Below are 13194 nucleotides of genomic sequence, written 5' to 3'. Positions count from 1 at the left end.
CACACAGAAACAGACAGACAGGCAGTTAGTCAGACCCTCCACTTGTTTACACACTGGCTGCAGAACACACTGACATGAGATCATACTGGGGTTTAGGTTCATGTTGACATTTGAAAGTAAAAACCCTCCGATACTTATATCAACAATATCAGAAGATACTTAGTTTTTTCTTTTTGTCATCTTTGGTTTTTACATAAACATAAAAAAAAAACATTTGAGTCAAATTTGGTTGTTAAATAGCTGTTTGAGTTTGACCAAAACATCTATAAATACATGTCAGCCGATGATCATTAAGAAATTGCAACACAGAAATGCAAAAGATACGTTTAAAGTCATTTAAAAACACCATTATATAATCTGACGAGTATATTTTTACACCGTAAGATGCACATTACATAACTTGGTCACGATTCTTTTAATTCTGAAAACATGTTTGTTTACGTTATGCGTTTGTCACAATCTCAAATATTGATATCTGCCTTAAAAAACAGCATCATTCGCGCTCTAGTACTGAAGATATTTCACATATAAACAATATACTTTACCATCAAAGATGACCGTAACAGTGAACATAGATAACACAATCATTCTAATATTATAACTGATGATAATATAATATATAAACAACACAAATTAAACTATTTACAACACCTCATTTAAGAAAATAAGGCTTGATTATACATATAACACATTTTATAAAAACTATATATGTACTGCAATTTCTTATGACACATCTACCAACATAAGGACATAATATTGCTCTATACATCATCCAGGGTCCAAAACTCCTAGAATAAATATATAAAATTGGCAACTAGGTGTTGGAGCAGTTATGAAGATTCCCCCAGTAAAATACGAAACAGCTGCAGTTTATACACCACGAAGCACTGAGCCCACTAATATGCATTAACAGCACTCATCTGCCTCCTGCATAATGTATGCTGACATCAGATAATGCATGTTGCTGCAGCGCTGACACGAAGAAGCGCTGAGTGAGGTGTGTGTGGGAGGGAGTCGGTGGTCCTGTGGACGGACAGCGGACCGTCAGAGGGGACAGTGAGAGTGGGCCGTCTGGACGAACAGGATTAATTGGCTTAATGGAAGCGCTGCAGTCACGCAGACGAGACTCAGATGAAGTGGAAGAGATTTAGGAAAGGTCGGAGCAGGAGGTTGGGGGCAGAGGTGAGAACAAAATAAGTGTACATTTAACCAAGTACTGGACTTAAGACTGAGGTGCTGAGGCCGGGTGCACAAAGCCCCCTCAGTTTTTACTTAAGAATTTTCTTATGGTATTATTTTTGCTTAGTTAGGAAATAGTTCAAGACCGTCACAACAAACATCACAAACTGATTTATTAGGTCTCAGTTGCCAAGTTGAAGGAACCAACCCAAGATTGTTTGAGGTTGAAATTGTTATTTTGAACTTGATTAAAAATTTCGCTGGACAAAAGACAAAGTGTCTAAAAACACTAACGAGTTTGTTGGCCAGCAAATTAACTGACTGCAGACTCAATCTATAATCTTTAAAATCCTCTTTTGAAACTTTGTTCTCCTCGAGCACTTTGTTGAGGTTACATATCCGAGATCAGACTGCCCTTCAACTTTTCACAGAAGCACAGATGTCCACGTATAAATGGGGGTTAACTGGGTGGGAAACATGTTGACCTGTGCACGTAACAACACAAACACAATAAAGGCATTTTTGTCCAGAGAGTCAACGCTCTCGTCCCCAAACACCATTTCACTTTACAACCACCTCCCTGCTACAGCGCTGTGGAAGTGTTTGACTGCCGCAGGACAGGACATTAGGAGTAGTGAGGCAGATAAATGCACTGCGTGTACTTTCAATTCTCCTTTGATTCTTGGAGGGCGCCCAACACACACTACATCCCATCCATTAATAAACAGCCGCCGGGCATCGACAAGCTATGGCAACTTGGCTGAACGCAGGTACCTCCGTCACACACACACACACACACACACACACACACACACACACACACACACACACACACACACACACACACACACACACACACACACACACACACACACACACACACACACACACACACACACACACACACACACACACACACACACACACACACACACACACACACACACACACACACACACACACACACACACACACACACACACACACACACACACACACACACACACACACACACACACACAACTAACTTGTCCAAACTAAATTAAACATATTTCTGAATGTTGTACAAAGTCAATATGTGAAAACCAATACAATTACTCATGACAAAATAAGGAAACACATTCAAATATAGCAAGGGAAACTATTTCCACAGTTAATTAACAAACTTATTTACTTTTCAAAATCCTGTTTTACCCCCCCAACTTGTATACTCTGATTTTCTCATAAAATATCTCTAAACTGTTAGTAAATCCTCTCACTGTGCTGCCTCCATGATACAGATCTATGATCTCATCTCATACTGTATGAAAGCAGCATATTAATATATTTTTTTGGGCCACACAACTTGTTTTCAACCAAGACCAGTGTCTGAAGATCATTCTTTTAACAAACGATTCTTTTCATCATCGATTAATCTGCAGATTATTTTCTCGATTAATCGTTGGTCAATAAAATGTCCTTTCAGTTTAATAGGATATAAAAACAGAAAAAGAGGAAATATCCATATTTGTGAGGCTGTAAACAGCATGTTCTGTCGATCGACTAATCATTGGGCTGCGTATAGGTAAGGAGAGTGTGATTTTAAGTAGTGCTTTAACAGGTTGATAAACAGAATAGAGGCGATGAAGGAAACAGTATTCACCCAGGTTTTTGGAGATTGAATGACCTTGGACTTCATTGCGTCTACTTCTGAAACCAAGCCCTTAACTCAAACACACCCTTATGGATCAAAGTAACACTGAACACTCCCACCACAGATCAGTTACTGCACTGGGAGAATGAATCGCTCCATCTCCACTCCAGGATGAATCCCTTCAACCCAGTTTTGGTCGGATTAACGACACCTCACACTATTCTTGCTTTCATGAAATCAAGCCTTGGTCATTATTTCTGGCTTTCTTAACAAATATGTTCTTCTTTAGTCTAATTAAGGTTATTAGTCATTGATCCCTGTGGGGAAACTGTCTTGTTTCATGTATTTTTCTCATGGCAGTTCAGGGTTCAGCTAAAGAACAGCACTCTGGGAGCCTCAGTGTCTCTTCACTTCACACTTCAGTAGAGCAGATGGCCAATCAAAGGTCACCCTGCCACCAGCTGCTGCAGGCAACACACTGTGGTGTTTCCAAATGAGAACTGTGGTTGATTACAACATGGGAATCATATATTCTCAAGCCAACAGTCTATCCAGATTATCTAAACCATTTTATTTGGAAGTTAAACTGTCCCTCATTTAGGGGGAAATAATAATTATTCAGAATATGGACTTGCAATATTTGTTAAAGGGGGGGTCGCAAAATAGTTTGTAGATAAAGCACATTTTTTGCACAGTCACATCCTTCCCACCCCCCCCCCTTCGCACAGAACTCCGACAGCAAAAAAAAAACCTATATTGGTTTCTAACTGCTCGTGGTCCTCTGTCTGTCTGACTTCTTTTGTGTTCCCAGTATCTTGGCAGTTAGAAATGATGGCCAAAACTACAGAGATGAGGTCCAAGTTGTAATAAAGCAGAATTATCCTTCTAAATCAACACTTCTATAACAGAAACTGATGTGAACAGCCAACAGGTGCAGATCTGGATCAGTATGACTGTCATCATCTGGAAGATCCCCAAAATCCTGGATGTACTAGTTTCATTGCACCCATCTAATCCAAAAACCTCCCCACCTTGCGTTGTGAAATACAGGACTTCTACCCGCCACAACTAAGCTGCTTACTGGTAATCAGAGCAGATCATAACATCTGAGGCTTAGAGGGGAGTAAAGCACATTGTTGTCTGCAACCAGCATGCATGGGTCCGGGCAGATTGATACGTGAATGTTGCTTTTTCCCTATAAAAAATACATAGCAAAGCATCCCTACAACCGCAAGCTGGACACATGCTATTTTCTTTCCCTCTTAGTTTCTTAGCAAGAATCCTGATGAACGGCTATTTCATGCCTGTGTCTACAAAAGAAACTAAAGGCAGGATTTTAATTGATTGCATGACCATTTCATCTGGCAAACTAAATGCACAACCCAATTAACCAAATAAAAGGCACGTTATTGTTTTTCTAATGCTTGCCAGATCCATTGTAAGTCTGTGATTCAGAGGTTTACAGCACACGTGGGGAGACATTAGGTAAGCACATTAAAACCCATTTCAAAACACGGCTCACAGAATTAAATGAGAGAATTATGGCCTGTGCATCAACCCTCAGCAAACCAAAGTGGGCTAAAGTTCATTCTCGAAACAAACCTGGGCTTCACACAAACACGCCATGTGGCCTCAACTACCACACAACAAGTGGTCAGTGTACATGTGTGAGCGGTGGGGATGTAGAGCGGTTCTGACTGCAGGGAGAGAACAGGTCCATCACTCAGTGAGGCTAACCCAAGGGCAGCGCTCACATCTTGAGTTTATTACCCCAGCTGCTATCCATATGACTTCTGGGCTCAACAGAGACAAAGAGACAGAGAGACAGAGAGACAAAGAGACAGAGAGACAGAGAGAGACAGAGAGACAGAGAGACAGAGAGACAGAGAGAGAGAGACAGAGAGAGACAGAGAGTCAAACAGAGAGAGAGAAAGACAGAGAGAGACAGAGACAGAGAGAGACAGAGAGTCAAACAGAGACAGAGAGAGCCAGAGAGAGACAGAGAGTCAAACAGAGAGAGAGAAAGACAGAGAGAGACAGAGACAGAGAGAGACAGAGAGTCAAACAGAGACAGAGAGAGCCAGAGAGAGACAGAGACAGAGAGAGACAGAGAGAGACAGAGACAGAGAGAGACAGAGAGTCAAACAGAGAGAGAGAAAGACAGAGAGAGACAGAGACAGAGAGAGACAGAGACAGAGAGAGACAGAGAGAGACAGAGAGTCAAACAGAGAGAGAGAGAGGCAGAGAGAGAGAGAGAGAGAGAGAGAGAGAGAGAGAGAGAGAGAGAGAGAGACAGAGAGTCAAACAGAGAGAGAGAGAGAGAGAGAGAGAGAGAGAGAGAGAGAGAGCGAGAGAGAGAGAGAGAGAGAGAGAGAGAGACAGACAGAGAGAGAGAGACAGAGAGTCAAACAGAGAGAGAGAGAGAGAGAGACAGAGAAAGAGAGAGACAGAGAGTCACACAGAGAGAGAGAGAGACAGAGAGAGACAGAGAGTCACACAGAGAGAGAGACAGAGAGACAGAGAGAGAGAGAGAGACAGAAAGAGAGAGAGACAGAGAGAGACAGAGAGAGACAGAGAGAGACAGAGAAAGAGAGTCACAGAGAGAGAGAGACAGAGAGAGAGACAGAGAGACAGAGAGAGACAGAGAAAGAGAGAGACAGAGAGAGAGAGAGAGAGAGAGACAGAGAGAGAGAGAGACAGAGAAAGAGAGAGACAGAGAGAGACAGAGAGAGAGAGAGACAGAGAGAGACAGAGAGAGACAGAGAAAGAGAGAGACAGAGAGAGACAGAGAGAGAGAGAGAGACAGAGAAAGAGAGAGACAGAGAGAGAGACAGAGTGTATGGCCAGGAAGGTGTTTCATGTGGCGTGCATCTCTGCAGAGACTGTATTATAGGAGCTTGAAAGCAAACACAAGCAGCTGTAATCCCCAGAAAGCTGCAGTGGAGGGGGTACAAGGTGCTGCAGGGAGATTTGTCCTCCTGAAAGCCACATGATTGACACGGTTATTGTTGTGCTCTTCTGGGTCTTTAATTTCTCTAAATACCGGCTGCATCCATGTGCACGCAAACATAAATACACATACAAATTCCTCATTAATATTTTCATTTTAAGCACCTATTGACTGCACAGTGACACATTTTGTTGCAAAACCAATTTACCAAAGTTTTGTACATCTGTAGTCCGGCATGAAAGAACATATTCCTGTACTGTGATGGCAGTAATATAGAGGCTCAAATGTTTAAGCTAACTAGGGGTGGGGGAAAAATGGATTGATGTAAAAGTTGAGATTCTTATCTTCTTAGATTCTGAATAAATTCACAACTTCGTAAAAATAAAAAATAAAACTAGATATTGCTACGTATGGACAGTTGTCCTACACACCAAGTCAAAGATGTGTCAAGCATTATTGAAATAACAGTTTTAAGATGTTATTTTGTCTACAACTTACACGTTTCTAATAAAATGCCTACTAATTGTATTTATGTAAGAGCCAGCATTTTTATTTATTTGCATAACTTGAACTTGTAATTCTTGAAGTCACTGAGAATTAAGAAATACTAAAACGCTTTTGTAAAAAGTTTTTATTCGTCCAAATTTAGCAGGAATCAATGTTGCCTTTAGGTAGTGACATCTTATAAATTGTGCAACAAAACTGAACTAAACTAACATTTAAACCCTGTTTGTCATAAAATCCTTGCAAACTGATAAAACAGGAGTAAGCATGTCATGTCATAACTGGGCTCTGATATCTTTACTTGCATGGCGTATGGAAGAAAGATGACTCCTTTTAAAAAGAAGATCGATTGGAATGACTAGCTATAAATAATCATTACAGGCTGGCTGATGGGGTGCAAAATGGAGACTGATTATCTGAGGCAGCAGACGCTAGCTGGAAGGGAGGAGTGAAGGGATTGAGGACATGAGGGGGAAAAAGATACAATCTGATATCTTTTTCTGTTTTGACCTAACACACGTGGACCTCAGCTGGTCAATACGACCCCTGGCACCCAACTCATCATTTCTGGCTTCTAATTGGGTCCCGCAGTGGGAAAACAGCAAGTAAAGATTTTTTTAAACAGTTTTCTGTAAGTGATCCATCACCTGGGTCATCCCTGTCGCTGTTAGTCTCTACGGAGTTAGCACATTGACTCATAAAAAGGCGGACTTTGTCCAAATCAGGCTGCAAGAAGGATTGCAGGCTTATAAACGTATCCCTTCTACAACAACAAAATAAGACATGGTTTTAAAAGACCCGTGTGAGGATTCACAGACAGCTTTACGCTTGCTTGGTGACAATACACTTACAAGGAGCTCACAAGTGCTTCAGTTTATAAACTGGGAATCCCACAAGAACAGAAAACAAACGGTGTTAAAAACCTTTCACAGTTTCACAATCCGTCTTTACCTGTCTCTTGTCTCTTGTCTCTTGTCTCTGGATTTTGTCCTATAAATTTTGTGTGTGCGTGTGTGATCAGGAAGTTTGGCAGCCAGTTTCATTCTTTAGTGCCTCAGCCAGAGCCTTTACTTCACATTATTATCAGCATCATTAAGTCACCATTTGGCTGAATCCCAACATCAAGGACGATGCGACACCTCAAGGACATTTTCATAGTCTACCGCGTTATTAAAGCCATATTAACACGTTCATTTGCTCAATCAAACACTACACAATCCCTCCCTGGTCTCCTCCTGTAATAAAGTGGCACTGCGGCTATAAAAGACATGCAGCTTATTGTTGACAAGACAGCTTGTTTGAAAGCATGGATGAATGTGACACTCAAGACAGAAACATGAAACGGAGGCAGAAATAAAAGGCAGCAGACAGGTGGTGTGTGTTATAGTAATGAATGGCGGGTGTGGGTGATCAAAGTGCTGGTACTCGGGCCTCTGTGCGCTGTTGGAAGAGAGGGTTTGATTTGACCAGAGACTGTCTGAAGGCTGCTAATGAGCCGGTAAAACATTGCCACTTGTCTCGCCTTCCTTTAGTGTCTCTTGTCTCTTCCTCTGTTTCTCTGCGTCCTCCCTCACCTCCTGAGGTGACTGAATGACAAGGACTTTATAATGGGCAGAAACAGTAAGGGAACGCTAAATTGGTACAGTGGAGCTGTGATGACGCACAGACAGACGCAGGATGGCTACGTCTCTGATCTGAGATTGGTCACTTGGGTTTTGGTAATTAGATAGTAAGTTCACAGCAGATAGAAATCGGAAAAAAAGAAAAAAAGAAAAGAAAAAAAAGACGTACAACTAAATGTTCACAGCAGGATTGAGGAGTGGCAAAAGACTCTAATGCCGTACTACAGGGGAACACGAGTGGTCAAATATGCCCCTATGATCAGAACAAATGCCCCTCAGCTTGAAGCAACTGTCCCTCGAGTCCACCCAGGTGCCTCACTCACCAGTTCCCAATCCCCTACGGACTGAACTACTGCCGCCCAAATACATTCACACAATAAGACCAAAACATACTCATAATAGACTTTGATCACATTGAGACCGAATAAACAAAGTCAAATAAGATAAAAACTGTCGATCCACTCTTAATGACAAACCGTAGTCCACAAACCAATAGGTGACGTCTCTGAGTCCACTTCTTAGTTTGTGCACAACTCTGGTAAGAAACATACAGTCCAATAACTCATTTGAAGTTGTCCCTGTATCTGTCTTGTCTTGATGAAACCAGAGCATGCCGATGAAAAGAACCCCTCCACTAAAAAAAGGGCTCGATCCTCTTGTACAATGACAGCACATACATCATTGTATTGTTATATAACTCAATTAAGTCTAAACTCCACTAATGTCCCTCAGGTGTGACTTTGTTCACAGACTTGTCATCAATTGATGATTCAAAATGTCATAATCAATCTTTTTAGGGTTAGACACAAGCAGAAAGCGTCCCCTGTAGGATAATGTGCATGGGAGTGGGAGAACTATTACACTGTGAGATGGTGATATGACAAGGCGGGGGTAAAAGGGAAGGGAAAAAAGCATTTTGAAAGAGTGCTCTCGCTGCAGTTTCCCTTTACGCAGAATGAACGCTGGCTGAATTCAGATTGGGGTTGAAGCTCGAGGGAAATTCAGCCTGTGTTGGCTCAGAAGAACGGGGGTCACAGCGAGGTCACCAGTTTTTCCTAAAACTCAGCAACGTGAGATTTCAAATGACACAGTTGGAGGGCAAGCAATAGCGAATACTGTTGTCGAATTTCCCTAAGAAATGCGAGACAATATAACGGTCTATTATCTCAGAGTGCTGAGGATGTTGCTTCCCTGTCCTTGTTTACGCGTCTTTATTATTGCTTTCATCTTCTGTTTTCTTTACCTCTGCTTCCAGGAGGAAGAACTCATATTTCTGCTGCTGCCATCCAGCTGTGCAGCATGAGCAGCGATTTAAACCACAAAATGAGGAGACCATTGCACAGAAAACTCTGCTGATGAATATTAGAACCACAGGAAGGAAATGTTGTCCTTTTTGACCCACCAGAATTAAAATTCCCCAGCTGTTTCCTAATCAAGTCTGTGATATCGCGGTTGTATCTGAGCCTTGCTCCCATTTGTGAAAGCCTGCTTTCCTTTCACAGTACGTCTGATGAAGTGGATGAATGTGCCTTGCAGGCCAACGCACTCTTCTAAAGCGTGTTCCTATGAATTAATTAACCAAAAGGGTAATTGTTCCCTGGACCTCATATTTTGCTATGTGAATTAACCTTAAATTGTTTTAATGAGATGGATGTTATGCTAAAGCGTGTTCAGCCCTCGGCAATGGGAATATATGAGAGAATGATGGGAATTAAATGAGGAGAGGGATGGAAGGATACACTTAATAGGAGCCAGAAATATGTGGATACACCAGATTAATTTCATCATGGTCACGCCAAACAGGGAATATGTAGTAGAGGAGAAGCTAGAGTTATGGTGTAAATAGGTCAGTAATGTTTAGGTCATTTTTGGCTTTTAATAAATTGTATTTTGATTATTTACAAAAATGTATCAATTTCAGATGAGTCTGGGTTAAAACCTTATTGTTGTTGTTTTTTTACACTTTTGGTTACCGTATTTTCCGCACTATAGAGCGCACTGGATTATAAAGCGCACTGTCAATGAATGGTCTATTTTCGATCTGTTTTCATATATAAAGCGCACCGGACTATAAGGCGCATTAAGCGAAACAAAACAGTCAGATAAGTCAGTCAGTCAAACTTTATTAAACGTGTTCACAATAACTCAACATTGTTCAAACGTTAATGAGCGTATTCACAATAACTCCCAACCTTGTTCAGTTGTAACACGTAAAAAAAACAGTCTGATACCGCCAAATCAAACGTCATCTTCTTGCTTCCTCCACTTCCGTACCATTGATTCATTAATTGGGGTCCTTATACACACACACACTGTAATATTATGGTGAAGCACAGTATGTATTACTCCGCGACGCTCCTGACTACGGTAGCCGTAATGCTGCAAGCGGTGCGTGTTATGCAAGTACAGCGCGTATCCCTATGCGTAGCTAGACAGTTAGCTAACATGCAAAAGTCCTCCAATAAAGATGCAAGGTTTGCTTTCTTGACTTTACTGTTCTTATTTTACTTCGTAAAAAGACAAATAGTTTCCAAGGCTCAAGCATCACAGACACAAACACAGTTTTTTAGCGTCTCTGCTCCACGTGTTGATCTCGCAGCTCCGTAAACAAAGATCCTCGCAAAGCAGAAGCGCTCACTCTGACACGCCCCCAGCAAACCAACAAACCAATGAGCGCTCACTCTGAGTCAAAAAACATGTCCCAACTCTATAAACATAGAAATAGGCAGCACAGTGCGGCTTTGTAGTTTACAAAAGTCGTACTAAAACATTTTGACAGAGCGCCGTGTACCACACAAAATCGCTTCGAGATCAGTAAACACAACCAGAATTAATCCATATATAAAGCGCTCCGGATTATAAAGCGCACTGTCGCTTTTTGAGAAAATTAAAGGCTTTTAAGTGCACCTTATAGTGCGGAAAATACGGTAATTGTTTTGCCAGAAGCCAATTGAAGTTTAAAGTCAATGGATCCCTTTCATTTCTTTCTATTTATCTTAATATTTAGTGAAAATCTGCAAAAACCGAGAATGCCTTGGGAATGACGTAGAATACAATTCATGTCTCGACCTAGCAGTAAAAACTAACAAAAAGGGAGTGGACTCTGTCATCACAGGGAGGTGCAGGACGTGTCCAGAGGGATGTTTGTCCACATGGTTCTTTAGGTTGTTCTTGGAATGTAATCTTTTAAAGATCATTGTCTATGCAAGCAGCCGTGCAATGCATTCTGGTAGCACAGCGGTGCGATTTGATAGATGGGGCGTGAAGTTGGATGCTCCTCATTTGCATAACATGAAGGTCTGGGCTGCTTTATGCAAATCAGGTGCATCTGGAAACTCCCAAAAAAACATCTAAACTAAATAAAATCAAAACCTCTTCATATTTTCTGTGCGTGACTATTAACCTCCATTTCTGATTTAAAACTCTCCCCTCTTCCACAATACGATACTGTAGGGATGAAAAGCAACAGCTGGAAGGTCTGAGGACAGAGGATGTGACAGGTGGAGATATAAGTATAAACCGAATGAAATGCAAGTTCACATCTAGAATGTATTAATATGAAATCAGTAATGTCCACAGATTATATAAAGCAAACCCAAAATGGATGATTTTCTCCAGAATTGTGTGCCACAGCGCAGACTTGAGTGAATACCACCTCTGCTCAAATTTGCATCTGAATGGCAGAGCCTTTATATGGTCAGAGAGGGGAACCGGAACTGCAGGAGCTTCCTTCCTTTTTTTCCCCCTCCTTACAACCATGTCCATATTTAGTATACGGAAGAAAGACGACGGCGTTTTCAGCAGTACTGACATCACTCGACGAGCCATTTTTGGGCTGCGGATGGAGCATCGTACTCCTTCTCTCCTCCTCCTTGGAAGCGGCTCCAGTCGAGGAATTTCATTTCATCTATTTTTAGAAATGTGTGCAGAGTCTGTGTGTTCTCCCAGGGCTGCCTGAGCTCCCACATCAATGCGGGGGCGTTCGCAGACACAGAGAGCGTGGTAGTGAAAGAGGAGAGGATGAGTGGGATGACATACTGCAGTCGTGGAGTATCTCGTCTCTCCACACAGGTAGTCGTGCACCAGAGCAGTCGTTCAAACTCTTGACAGCATCGGGTAAATTAAAAATAACTGAATGAAACACAGCGAGGCATCATGTCCTCTTCCTGTGCTAAATGATAAACAACACCTCACCATAAACAAAGTGTCTCCATGAGGAAATGTGTGTGTCAGTTTATTTTGGGCTACAAAAGTGGATAATAATCATGTACGATTCTTTGTTTTTTTGTCCCAATTTTGTGCCTGTACAGTATACATTATGTGTGTGTGTGTGTGTGTGTGTGTGTGTGTGTATATATATATCTGTGTGTCTCTCTCTGTGTGTGGTGTGTATCTCTGTGTGTGTGTATCTCTGTGTGTGTGTGTGTGTGTGTGTATATATATCTGTGTGTATCTCTGTGTGTGTGTGTGTGTGTATATGTGTGTGTGTGTGTGTGTATATATATCTGTGTTTATCTCTCTCTGTGTGTGGTGTGTATCTGTGTGTGTGTGTGTGTGTGTGTCTCCTCAGCAGACACATGTCTCCAACTGTGACCATAGCTACAGATAAGAAAGTGTGTGTTTGTCAGGGATAATCACTCGCATAGGGCTTTAACTCGCAATTCATAATTGATGAGGACTGAAGGCAGATTTCTGTAATTGTGTATTTAATTGGGTTTTGTTAAGGGGAATGTGTCTGAGCGCAACGGTGCCGAATGAACAGGGCTGGACTTTAAACGGCTTCATCTCTCTGAGGTGGCAAAGCCTTTCTGCCAGAATTCACTGCCTGTTCTTCTGTAACAATGTAATTAATCAGAGCATTAAGATGTTACTTCAGCTAATGGCATTAGCACATGGACGGAGGAACTGCATGTGACAGGGTGAAATAAGGAGAGTTGGGTTTGAAAAATTGAGCTTGATGGAGAAAGTGAAGAACATCTTGTACTGTAGGGTGGAGGAGCACTGGACTGTTTGATGAATTCATTTACTTCATTAGCATCACTAAAAATATCCAGACCTGATGGATAACCCTAACCCTGAAGAAACAAGCAGTCACTTCCAGTAGGGCTGTGTTGGCAAGACTCTAGCGATGCGTTACGCATCATGATGCAGTGGTTGCTATTCAATATATTGCGATACTGTAAACAAGACGATATATTGCAATTTTTTTAATCTAATTTCAGGGAAACCGTCATAGTATAAAGAACACTGCCCTATGCAATCAGAACAGTGGGACACACACACACACACACACACACACACACACA

At 41.6% G+C, this 13194-nt stretch overlaps 1 protein-coding gene across 7 annotated transcripts in view; it reads right to left on the bottom strand.

Annotated features, from left to right (window-relative positions):
• baiap2b (BAR/IMD domain containing adaptor protein 2b) overlaps nucleotides 1–13194 on the bottom strand; it is a 70626-nt gene that overhangs the window by 31728 nt on the left and 25704 nt on the right. The gene's annotated exons all lie outside the window — the stretch shown is intronic.

The sequence above is a fragment of the Cottoperca gobio genome, chromosome 19 (assembly GCF_900634415.1).
Source record: "Cottoperca gobio chromosome 19, fCotGob3.1, whole genome shotgun sequence".
NCBI lineage: Eukaryota > Metazoa > Chordata > Actinopteri > Perciformes > Bovichtidae > Cottoperca > Cottoperca gobio.
The sequence above is the reverse complement of the archived record's forward strand: the minus strand, read 5'-3'. Positions and strand labels throughout refer to the sequence as shown.